This window comes from Strongylocentrotus purpuratus, unplaced genomic scaffold (genome assembly GCF_000002235.5).
Source record: "Strongylocentrotus purpuratus isolate Spur 01 unplaced genomic scaffold, Spur_5.0 spur5_scaffold_1, whole genome shotgun sequence".
In the NCBI taxonomy this organism is placed as follows: Eukaryota; Metazoa; Echinodermata; class Echinoidea; order Camarodonta; family Strongylocentrotidae; genus Strongylocentrotus; species Strongylocentrotus purpuratus.
In genome coordinates, this window is record NW_022145594.1 from 19830893 (window position 1) to 19842337 (window position 11445).

Consider the following 11445-nt stretch of genomic DNA (forward strand, 5'->3'; position numbering starts at 1 on the left):
CAAAGGCTAACATGTTAGGCTGCTGACTCTGATGATAGGGGGCGTTGTGAAATGAGACTAAACGGAGCTATATGGAAAATATTCTATGTTAATTTTGATTTTAAGTATAATATAATCATTATAACGTAAAGGCTTATCATTTCATAATTAATATAAATCTCATATTATTCGGTGATGTCCTGATAATGGGTTTCTGTCACAATACTGTAGATTAGATTTGTTTTATGTATTTGAATTCTTATACGGAAAACCCCCCAAACCAAACCATACTAAGATCAAGATTACAAATGCCGTGTGAAGATCATTTGATCTGGTTTTCGTTTGCAACTTCCTTAAAATAATTAGTGCAAAGCACTAATTGCTCTAAATTTGTTCTAGGAGAGGGAAAGGGTCGCAAAAGGGGGAAGGGTGCAAATTATTAACCCTACAACTCATTATCTTTCCTGATTCAGACTGGAAATCGTGACTATAACCGGGATCCAGACCTCATTTTAGTTATCACTTGACATAAAGCCTACATCATTTCTGAACACACATCATCTCCTACACAACATACTGCCCCCTACCATTACGTTTTTAAGGGGGTGGCATTTGGTGGAGGGAGGGGTAGGGTGAAAGTTCTGAACCTCACCATGAAGTATGAACATGTTTAAGACGCAAGTCATGTCTGTCACCTGGATAATAATATCTGCCCTGACTTGACGAAGACAATAATATCTGCCCCGACTTGACGAATACAATATTATCTGCCCTGACTTGACGAAGATAATATTATTTAACCTGACTTAACACAGATAATATCATAGGCTTTGACTTGGCATAGATGATTTATATTTTCTCAGACGCACTACTGATACTGCATTATATAATGACGAAAATGGAATTTTGTGTGTGTCTGCAGACGTCAATGTGAGTACCTAGCTGGGATCAAGAGCTCTGGATTTGTGGTAATGAGAGAAAAAGAGAGAGAAAAAAAGATCCAAACTGTGAGTGAGAGAATACCGACTGATGATCGGCGCAATGATGGAGGTGAAGTGTCGGGCGATAATGTATCAATACATGTATTCATGCATCTGTGCCGCACAACTATGAATATATATATATATATATATATATATATATATATATATTACTAGGGGCGTCATTAGAGGGACATTTGGAGTGAAAAAGTGAGTCTTTAAGTAGACACTGTCATTGGGAGGACAAAGGTTTGTACGTTTTATTTATCATAGAAGCCCGGAAGGCCAATTTCGTTATATATAATATTACTTAAAGCGTCATTGGACGGACATTTGGAGTGAAAACGTGAGTAATTAAGTATACACGGTTGTAAGGAGGACAACAATTTGACAGACAAGTTTTAGGGTTAGGGTTAGAATTTAGGATTAGGGTTATGATTATGGTTAGGGTAAGGGTTAGCATTGTTCCGATGTTCACGTAATGTACCATATATGGTTATACATATATATATATATATATATCCTTTAAAAGACCCCTATCTATGTAGCGACTGTTGTGTTGTTGGTTATCCGATATCATGTAATAAGAGTGGTAAATTTCATCTTAACCGTTTTTAAGATGAAAATATTGCCGAAGAGACGTGACATTTTATTCCACAACTTTTACCAAATAATGCACTGATTATACACTTCAATAACAAGCTGATGCAAATATATGACTCGAAATCAGTTATGTAAATCACAATGAGTAATACAGCCAATTTCTTTAATCTTTATTTTACATTTATCGTTGATGAATGGTTTTACAAAGGCCATTGTGATGAGAAGTCCAGGTAATCAATATATATGTTGATTTGTTTGTATAACTTGTGATACCAATATGCACCTTCTTGGAAAAAACAGTATATTTTATGTACTAAAGAAAAATCATGCCTGTGTGTCCTACAGTAGAAATTACCATTTTATCTTTGACCCAGAATGATATTATTTCTATATTAAACACAAACATGTTCAATAAACATTCAAGTGTTCAGAAAAGAAATTAAGCAACCTTTGTCCTCGGACCTGATACTAAGGGGGTGCGGGTGCATGCGCATGTGCACACCCCCCCCCCCTCCCCCCGCTACCGACAAGCTGTCCTCTAAAAAAAAAAACAACAATGCAAACATCATAGGTAGGACAAAGCAATTATTAGTGAAACCCTTTTGATTTTCAGACAGATAAATACAAAAGAAATCCCTACAATGGGAGAGTGGACACCCCACCCACACCCTTCCCCGCTCAGGCGCTTAGTGCTCTAATGAAAGTTTCCACCTCACATAATGTCTGCAACCCCACCCTATTAAATCCTAGTGACGGCCTGGTCCTTGATGATGTGAATTTAGTACATCTAATTTTATTAATTTTCACAAGTAATAAAGTAACAATGCCAATTATAATCCTTGTATTATTAACATGTAATAGCTAATTGATATCGTTGGAAGAAAACAAATCCTGAGGAAGAAAGACAAATAAACCTCCCCCCTAATTGCTCAAAACCCCAAACAAACAAACATTATAATTGATAGCTGTATGAAGAAAAAAAAATCATATAAAAATAACAACACAATCTTGTGCTTTATTAGATACATAAATCTTATAGTTTGCACGGCTTTCTTATGCCTCGTTGACACTTGCCCGCATTTTGGTCCCGCACTGGGGCAGTGCGGGACCAAAATGCATAGCTCTGTTGCGTGCCAATGCGTGCCAATTAGTGTCACGCAGGGTCACGTATAATTTACGAATAGTTCACGCAATGCATAACCACCAGGACACGCATTCGTAGACTTTGCGCATAGCATGCGAAAACTGCGCGGGAAGTATGCGCAGCCAATGCGCAAATTGTTCGCAAATTAGTCGTTAACTAGTCGTGAACATGCGTGCCACTAGGCCATCGGACACGCATCGGCGCGCACTGGCACGACAAAGCAGCGCATATGGTGCGCATAGTTCACGAACGTTGCGAAACAAAATTGTCGTGCCAAAATTTTGAACATTTTGAAAATTCTGTCACGCATTTTACGCACGGCCCGCATCCGCCCGCATCCTCCCGCACGCTACCACGAATACTTCCCGCATTGGCACGCAAGAGTACGTGTCTATGCGCAAACTATGCGCAAACCAAAGTGCGGGCAAGTGTCACCGGGGCATAAGAGTGTCGAAAAAAGTACAGACTAGGCTTTTAGACTTCTCCCTCTCTCTCTTGTTTGCTTTCTCTTCCCCTATTGCCATTTTTGCTATTTGCCATTTGCCATTTTGTTATAAATAAATTTTTATTCACGGTGCAGCAAGATTGTAGCATGGGCGTATAGTCCTCCAGGGTATGGGGATATAGTCCCCATCCCCTTAACCAGGGGCGTCGCTAACAGGGGAGTGTGTGGGGGTGCGACAGTCCCCACCTATCAGGATATTGTGCTGCCGTCGGGAAAAATGAGAGGGAAAGAGAAAGAAAGAAAAAAAAAGAAAGGAAAAGAAAGGAAAGAGAAAAGAAGAAGGAAAGATTTTTATAAAAGAAAAAGAGAAAGGAGAATAGAAAAGGAAAAGAAAATAAATCAAGGAAGAAAAAGAGAAAAGGAAAACAGATAGAGAAAATTAAACAAAAGAAACGGGGAGATAAAAGAAAGGAGAGAGGGAGTATGTAGAGTGAGATGTATAATGCCGTTCGGCGGGCGATTTTTCTTTTTGTACTACGACTTGTTCCTTTTTATCTGCTTTGACGACAAGAGAGACCACAACTATAATACTAGGCGTTTTGGCGTGCGCCAGTAATCTAGCTAAAAAAAGTGGCAGTTACAAACTGATTCAGCCGAGGACGTAGGTTCCAAACTGAGTCACGTCTTTCGGATGGTGACGTATGAAGGTCGGTCCCCAGGCTTAAATAATCATATCTGATTGATACACGTCTTTAAAAACCCAATACACACACACACACACACACACATATTTTTTAAAAGTTCAACCCGCAATCATTAAAAATTATTGCCAATTGTCATTGCATATCATTGTCAACCTTCAAATAATATCAGCAAAAGAAAACAGGGGATCAAAAAATCGCCCCACCGGGTTTCGATAACGCCACACGGAATGATTGCTCACTTTGGTTGCACCTTTGTTTAAATAGTTACAATGCTGGCTAGTCTTTACGAAATAAACTGTATATTTATGATGTCGAGGAAAATGACCACGTGCACATGCGCATCGATAGATAGTCCGTATGAAAATTTGCCCCCGGTGTGACCGCGCCGTTTGTCCTACCAGTTTCGTTTGTCCGTCGGACATAATATGCGGGTTTTCTGCTCGCACGGATCGTCCGAGGGACGATCCGTGCGGTTTGCTATCCGCACATTCTGTCCCCCCATTGTTTACGTGTATATTTGATAAAAGGAAGCAACTCGGCAAATCAATGTATTTAGACTCATTGTAAATCATGTGGTTGACATTTTTTTTCTAGAAATTACATAATAATAACTCTCCAATTTTGTTAAAGCAAATGGGCCAGTCCTTTTGAAAGTAGAAGTGAATATTTTCTTTAAAACCTTTATTCTATGAAGGCATACTCGTGATATCGGCCCCACAACTGTTGTAATCGATTATACTTTTGTACGTGGCTTCGTTGTTCAACCAACTCACTACTAGTATATACTCGTGATTCAGGCCCCGCCCCGCCTCAAGTATTTGGGGGCTTTTCGAGGTTTAATGAAGGAGTTAAATGGGAAATAAAAGTGATTAAAAATGGGGTTGAAAGTGAGTGGGGGGGGGGGGGGGGGCTTGAGCCCCCAAGCCCGCCGTTCCGCGGGACCTGACATGTAGGCCTCTAAATAGTTAATAAGCACATTTCTTGCCTGACTGTAAATTTTGATATTTGTCATTCTCCAACAAACGCATAAAAAGTATAATTTATTAAAAAAGTGAGAAAAACTCCCGGAAAATTAGGCCATTTCAGCAACATCTGTGAATCACTGGTATCAAATTAGAACAAAAAATATCACTTTTAAAGTTTATTTGGGTGGGGGGGGGGGGGGGGGGTAGTAACTAGCTGAATACTTACACCTATAGTGTCGAGGGGCTCTTTCTTTATTTTTTTGTTCGGTAATAAACAAGGTTAGTTTATGTGGGTGTCACTCAGGCGCGGATATACGGGGGGCAACGGACCCCCCCCCCCCCTCTTTGAAACAAAAGAAAGGAAAGGAAAAAAAAAGAAAGGAAAGGAAAAAGTAAAGAAAGAAGGGCTGAAAATACGAGAAAGAAGTGGATTCAATCAGGGCGCTCACTTATCTGTATCAGGGGGAAAATTACACGGGGGCTCGGGGTGAATTAACCCCCGAAATGCCAAAAAGAGCCCCCGAAAGTCATAAAAGTAGCCCCCGAAATTTTTAAAGTATTTTTCCCCGATCCGTATATGGGACAAGGCCCTGGAGCAGCTAGCCATACTCCGATATTTGGGTCGTTTTCCGATCAGAACTAGCCCTAACTATCATTCCAGGATTTTGTTTCAGAACCTAAGACAAAGTTGCCCAATCCCTTTAAGTTTCAAAAAGTAGACTTCATTGACCTGTACATAGGCTTCGGAACCGGGGGGGGGGCTTAGGGGCACAGACCCCCAACAAAAAAAATATTGGGGGGGGGGGGTTCAGATATCATTGAGCCCCCCCCCCCAAAAAAAAAAAAAAAAAAAAAAAAAAAAAAAATTGATGGGGCTTAGATATCATTGAGTCCTTAGGGGTTAAGATACCATTGAGCCCCCAATATTTTAAGTGGGGCTTAGAGATCATTGAGCCGCCCCCGATACTTATTGCAGGGCTCGGATATCATTACCCCCCCCCCCCCTCCTCCTCCCCAATCATTATATTCTAGGTATGAAACTTATGTATACCTATTAAAACCCCAAAATATTTTGGCGGGACTCTGATATCATTGAGCACCCCCCCCCCCCATATTTTGGTGGGGCTCAGATATCTTTGAGCCCCCCCCCCCATATGTTGGTGGGGCTCAGATATCATCAGCCCCCCCCCAATTGTTTTTGGTGGGGCTCCGATAACATCATGGAGCCCCCCGATATTTTTGGGGGCTCGGATAACATCACGGAGCCCCGATATTTTTGAGGGGCTCGGATATCATTGAGCCCCCCCCCCAAAAAAAAAAAAAAAAATAAATAAATAAATAAAAATATATATATATATATATTTCGGCCGGGCTCGGTTATCATGAATTTATTTCCAGGTGCAAATTAAAGACAAAGGAGGATCTCAGAATTATATTGTTTGGGTGGTGCCATATTTCAGTTTTTAAATATGTCCGATTATAGGCATGTGTGACAATAAAAGTTTTGTTTTTCAATTCAATTCAATTCAAAGTTTTATTTCGGAAAACATAAAGTACAATGATGCACATGCTGCAGCTAAAGAGCTGAAATGTATGTGTTTACAATGATCAAGGATACATATAAATACGAAAGAATATCCATTTACAAAACATATCTACATTATCATACAATGAAACCATGACAGATAAAATACTGGTCTGGTTAAAAAGACAACTGTTCATATATACAAATATAAAAAAGTTGGGTTTGAAAAGAAAAACTTAAAACAATCAGCGATTATTAAGAAGATCAATAAAATATGGTATTGCACTTTGTTTAAAACGAGAGGTTCTGCATTTATATTGACTATACTTGTTTTTCACGTTCCTGGGGTATTATTTGTTCCAAAGGTGTTAAAATGTGTGTTATTTTAACACCTAGTACTTTGTCTTACTTAATAAAAATAAACTGAATATCTTAAAATTCAACGATTTCTTCAAGTAGGCCTACTTTTATTAATTTCTTCAACTGCTTAAAATTAAGGCTACAAATGCTTTGTTACTGTAGAGCTGTAGTGTGAACAGGCTACTTAGTAATTCACATTTATAGATTGGTGCACATCATTATGCTTGATCATCCTCTCCTGTCTGTTTGTTTTCATTCCTCTGTTAGTCACCCTTTATTTGCTACCTATGATATTTGAATATTTAATATTTCCTTTATTATATAAATGAACATGTAAATACCTATATATGCAAAATAAACCCTGGAGGTTTAAAGTTGTAATGCCCAGGGCAGTTCAACACACGCAATCATGAAATAAGGGTGTCTTCATCGAAGTGTCTCTGTAAGTTTAGAACCACGCCCTGTGCCTACCCGCTCAGGCCACTCTACATTCAGGGGCGTCGCTAAAAAAAAAAAAAAGGGGGGGGGGGGTGGGTTGTGGGGTTGAAGTTGGTGGGATTTTTTTATGTCGGTCGGCCAGCAATTTTTCCCCTTCGAACTGTGACTTTTTATCGGACAAAGAAACATTTTTGAAAATTCAGACAATGATTTAGAGTTGGAACAATGAATCGTCTTCTTTTTCTAATAATTTAATGAAAAGTCGAAGCTCCCGCGCTTCGCGCGAGAGGGGAAAAACTGAATTCAGACAATTAGGGTTAAGAGTATAGAGAACGGTATACAACAATTCGTCTTCTTTCTATAATAATTTAATGAAACGTCTAAGCTCCCGCGCTTCGCGTGGGATGGGGAAACTGAATTCAGACAAGGATTAAGAGTCGAGAACGGTACAACAAATCGTCTTCTTTTCATAATAATAAAATGAAACGTCTAAGCTACCGCGCTTCGCGCGGGAGGCCTTTCACCCACCCTTCCCCCACCTAGGGAGCGCTTTGCGCGCGCTTTAAATGATTCGCTTGCTCAATACCGCCTCTCCCTAAAATAAGATCATAGCTACGCGCCTGCATTAAAATATATAGCTATGATGCTTACTAAGTTGACGAAATAATTTGTATATTTATGGCGTTGACGAAAATGACCATTTGTGCATAACAATTTAGCCGTGGGCCCCGGGTTTATAGGGTTATATTTGTAGATATTGGGACATTTAATTTTGTCGGTAATTGGTGGCTTGTTTTGTCGGTAATCGTTGGCCTCTATACCCCCCCCCCCCCCCCCCACCCACTGAAAAAGGTCTAGCGACGCCCCTGGCGACACATCAGGTCTATACTTGCGTTTTGTGAAAGGCTCAAGTATCCGGGCCAGCGTAAGTTTTGAAGAAAAACAAAACGAGTACACGCTCTCCAATCGTATTGGTTATTGAGGAATTTCGAATGTCATCAAATATGTTTTTTATCCTTTTAACACAATGATTGTTTTGCGACTCAATTCAGGTCTGACTAAATATAATTGTTTTCGTAAAGGCAACAGACAAGTAATTTAGTCATATACCTGATTAACATTTGAAGATTTCCTACACTAATGCCTGGCCGTGCGTAACCCATATTTGAACCCTAAGTTGCACCTGAAATTGCAACATGTGCATTATAAGCTCCAAACGCTTTCTTTCATACAAATACTCCAAACAAAATCCCAAAAGCTTGAATGCATACTATTTCACAAGATGTAATTAAACAATATGATTGACATTAATGATACACTTACATGTACATGCAAATGCAAGATCATTTTTGCGCTTCTTGCTCCCAGCAAGATAGTTTCCTTCTACATTTAATTTTGTTGCTGTTACGAGTTAATTTTTATATTCATATTTTTGTTATCAAACAGGAATAAATTAATTAATATATAAATACATTTGTACAATGATAGTTGTACAATGATGATAGAAGATGATAAAAGGAAATCGCAACTGATCTTCCCTAATTCCTTTTCTTTTCTTCCTCTTTTTTGTTTTGTCCCTTTCTCTCCTCTTTCCCTTTCACTTCCCTTCCTCTCTCTCTCTCTCTCTCTCTTTGCTGAGGGGGGGGGGGGAGGGGTACAAATCGGGACAAATTGCAACTGATCTCCCCTACCTTTCTTCTTCCTCTTTTTCCCCCTTTCCCTTCCCTTACTTCTCTCTCTCTCTCTCTCTCTTTCTCATTTTTGTTTGCTGAGGGAGGCAGGGGACTTTCGCCCCCTCCCCCCGATCCACATGATGTTAATGGGATTAATCGCAACTGATCTCTGCTTCTTTTTACCCTTTTCTTTTCTTCTTCCTCTTTTGTGTTCCATTTTAGTTCTCCACTTCCCTTTCCCTTCTTTCTCTTTTTTTTTTTGGTGGGGAGGGGGGGGGGGGGGGGGGAGAGGCAAAGCACTTTCTCCGCGATCCACATATTGTTTGCATGAAAATTGCAACTGATATCCTTTCTTTTCTTTTCTTCTTTTGTTTCTTTCCCTTTCCTTCCTTCTCTCTTGTTTTGCGGGGGGGGGGGGTGGAAGGAGGCAACAGCATGGGCGGCAAGGCCCTTTGGGCCCCCCATCTTCTTCTTTTCCCCTTTTTCTTTTCTTCTTCTTTCTCACTCTCTCTCTTGTTGTGTGCTGAGGGGCCAGGGGAGGGCAGGCGAAGGCCTTTCGCCCCCCCCCCCCCGATCCACAACGCGTTGGTGGGAAAAATTACAATTTTATTGATCTCCCGTACCTTTTTTTTTCTTTCCCTTTCCCTTTCCCTTTAGTGAGCACATTTTTATTTTATTTTTATTTTATTTATTTTATTTTTTATTTTTATTTTATTTTTATTTATTTATTTATTTTTTTATTTTTATTTTTATTTATTTTTTATTTATTTTTTATTTTTTTTTTGGGGGGGGGGGCGGGGCGGGGTCCGCAAAATTTTTAAAATTTGCATCCTCCCCCCCCCCCCTTGAGCGCCGGGGGGGCCTAACCCCCAAAAAGGTAAAAATCACGTGTTTTTACATGATATTTTTTTTCAAGGGGGAGGGGGCCCGGGCCCCCCGGGCACTCCCCCCCCCCCCCCCCCCCCTGGATCCGCCACTGGGGTCAAGACCCTCTCGCCCCCCCCCCCTCCCCGGATCCGCGCCGGGAAGACCTGTAGTGTCGTCCCAAGCTAGCTGGCAAACCTGAATATGGGTTATCCAGTCGTTTTATTCATTAAGTACGTGTGGACTAGAGTACGGACATTCGGTGCGGCAGGCGGACTATTGGTGCGAGACCTCTTCCGCACAGATTGTCCGTCGGACATTTGAGGCGCGCACGGAATGTCCGACACGGACATTCTGCGCGGATAAAATCCGCACCGATCGTCCGCTCTCGATCGATCTCTAATGGGGGGACGATCGGTGCGGGTAACATTCTACGCGGTCACACCGGCCGCGTCTTTTTGTTTACCTAACCTAACCATCCTACCGCTGCATTTGATTGGCTCAATAGAAAGATATACGTCATGCGCTAGTCATCAATATTCATGGTACGCCTTGTCCGACCATAATCATTGTGACGTACTGGTTAGTCCAGAATCTAGCCGATTGAATTTAGATCTCCACCACACCGTACTAATGAAAATATACATACATTCAAATATTAATATGCAGCGTTAGGATGGCTAGGTTAGGTTTTAAAATGTCGTCCCTGGGCCCCGGGTGTATAGGGTTAAACTGTAGACGTTGGTACATTGGCATTAATATATTTGTCGGTAATTAGTGGCTAGTTTTGCCGGCAATCGGTGGCCTCGACATCCCCCACTGAAAAAGGTCTAGCGACGCCCATGCCCTTAAGACACATACTTTTGACGAGAGAGAGATAAGATATTAGGCTTTGTTATTGCTATTAGTAAATTATCAGGGCCTATTATTAACATTTTCTTTATATTTATTTATTATCATGTTTAGTAATTTGATATAGCCATTACCGTTAATCATATTATCATTATTATACGTATTATCGTTATTATTATCATTATTATCATTATCGTCAGTATATCGAATATTTTCCTTTCATGCGCACCGTGCTTTGAAAATGGAATTTATTGAGAAACAGAAGATTCGCTCTTTGATCGCATATACAAACAAATAACAGTTTTGTTCAGGCTTTATTCTTCTGTGCCTTTCGTCTCTTCTACGACACGTCTACTCTATCTCTGCCGTCTTCCTCGGGCTGGCAGTTTCCCAGTGGAACGTTATAATCAGGACCCGACACGGCACTTGATTCTCCGCTGGGAGCTACCACGACAACGAAGCTACATCTCCGCCTCTTCAAGCCTCCGCACCTTTCATCCCATAAGCCCCTTCCTTCGTTCTCAACTCTCTTCATCTTCACTGGACTTTCGACGTCATTTCATATATGTCGTAAGCTCTATTCATTCATTATGTACATCGCATTTATGCATGTTCATTCTCATCATTGATCATTATGTAATCTCCGTGCCATATTCACATTTACCATTTATGCATTTTTTATTCTGAATCTTCGTCTTGTGCTTGGCTACTCTAGTACGTGTACGACCAGCCTCATCAGTTCCCAATAAACATAACGAAAAGGGAATACTTTTATTCTTGTATTTTATTGTCAGTGCAACCTTGTTTCCTCGTAGCTAAAATAAAAATAAGAGTTATGTTGTGTGACTAGTGAACACGCTTTCAAATATCCATTCACAATACCCCACACAGTCATATCTCTACAAGTCCTTCT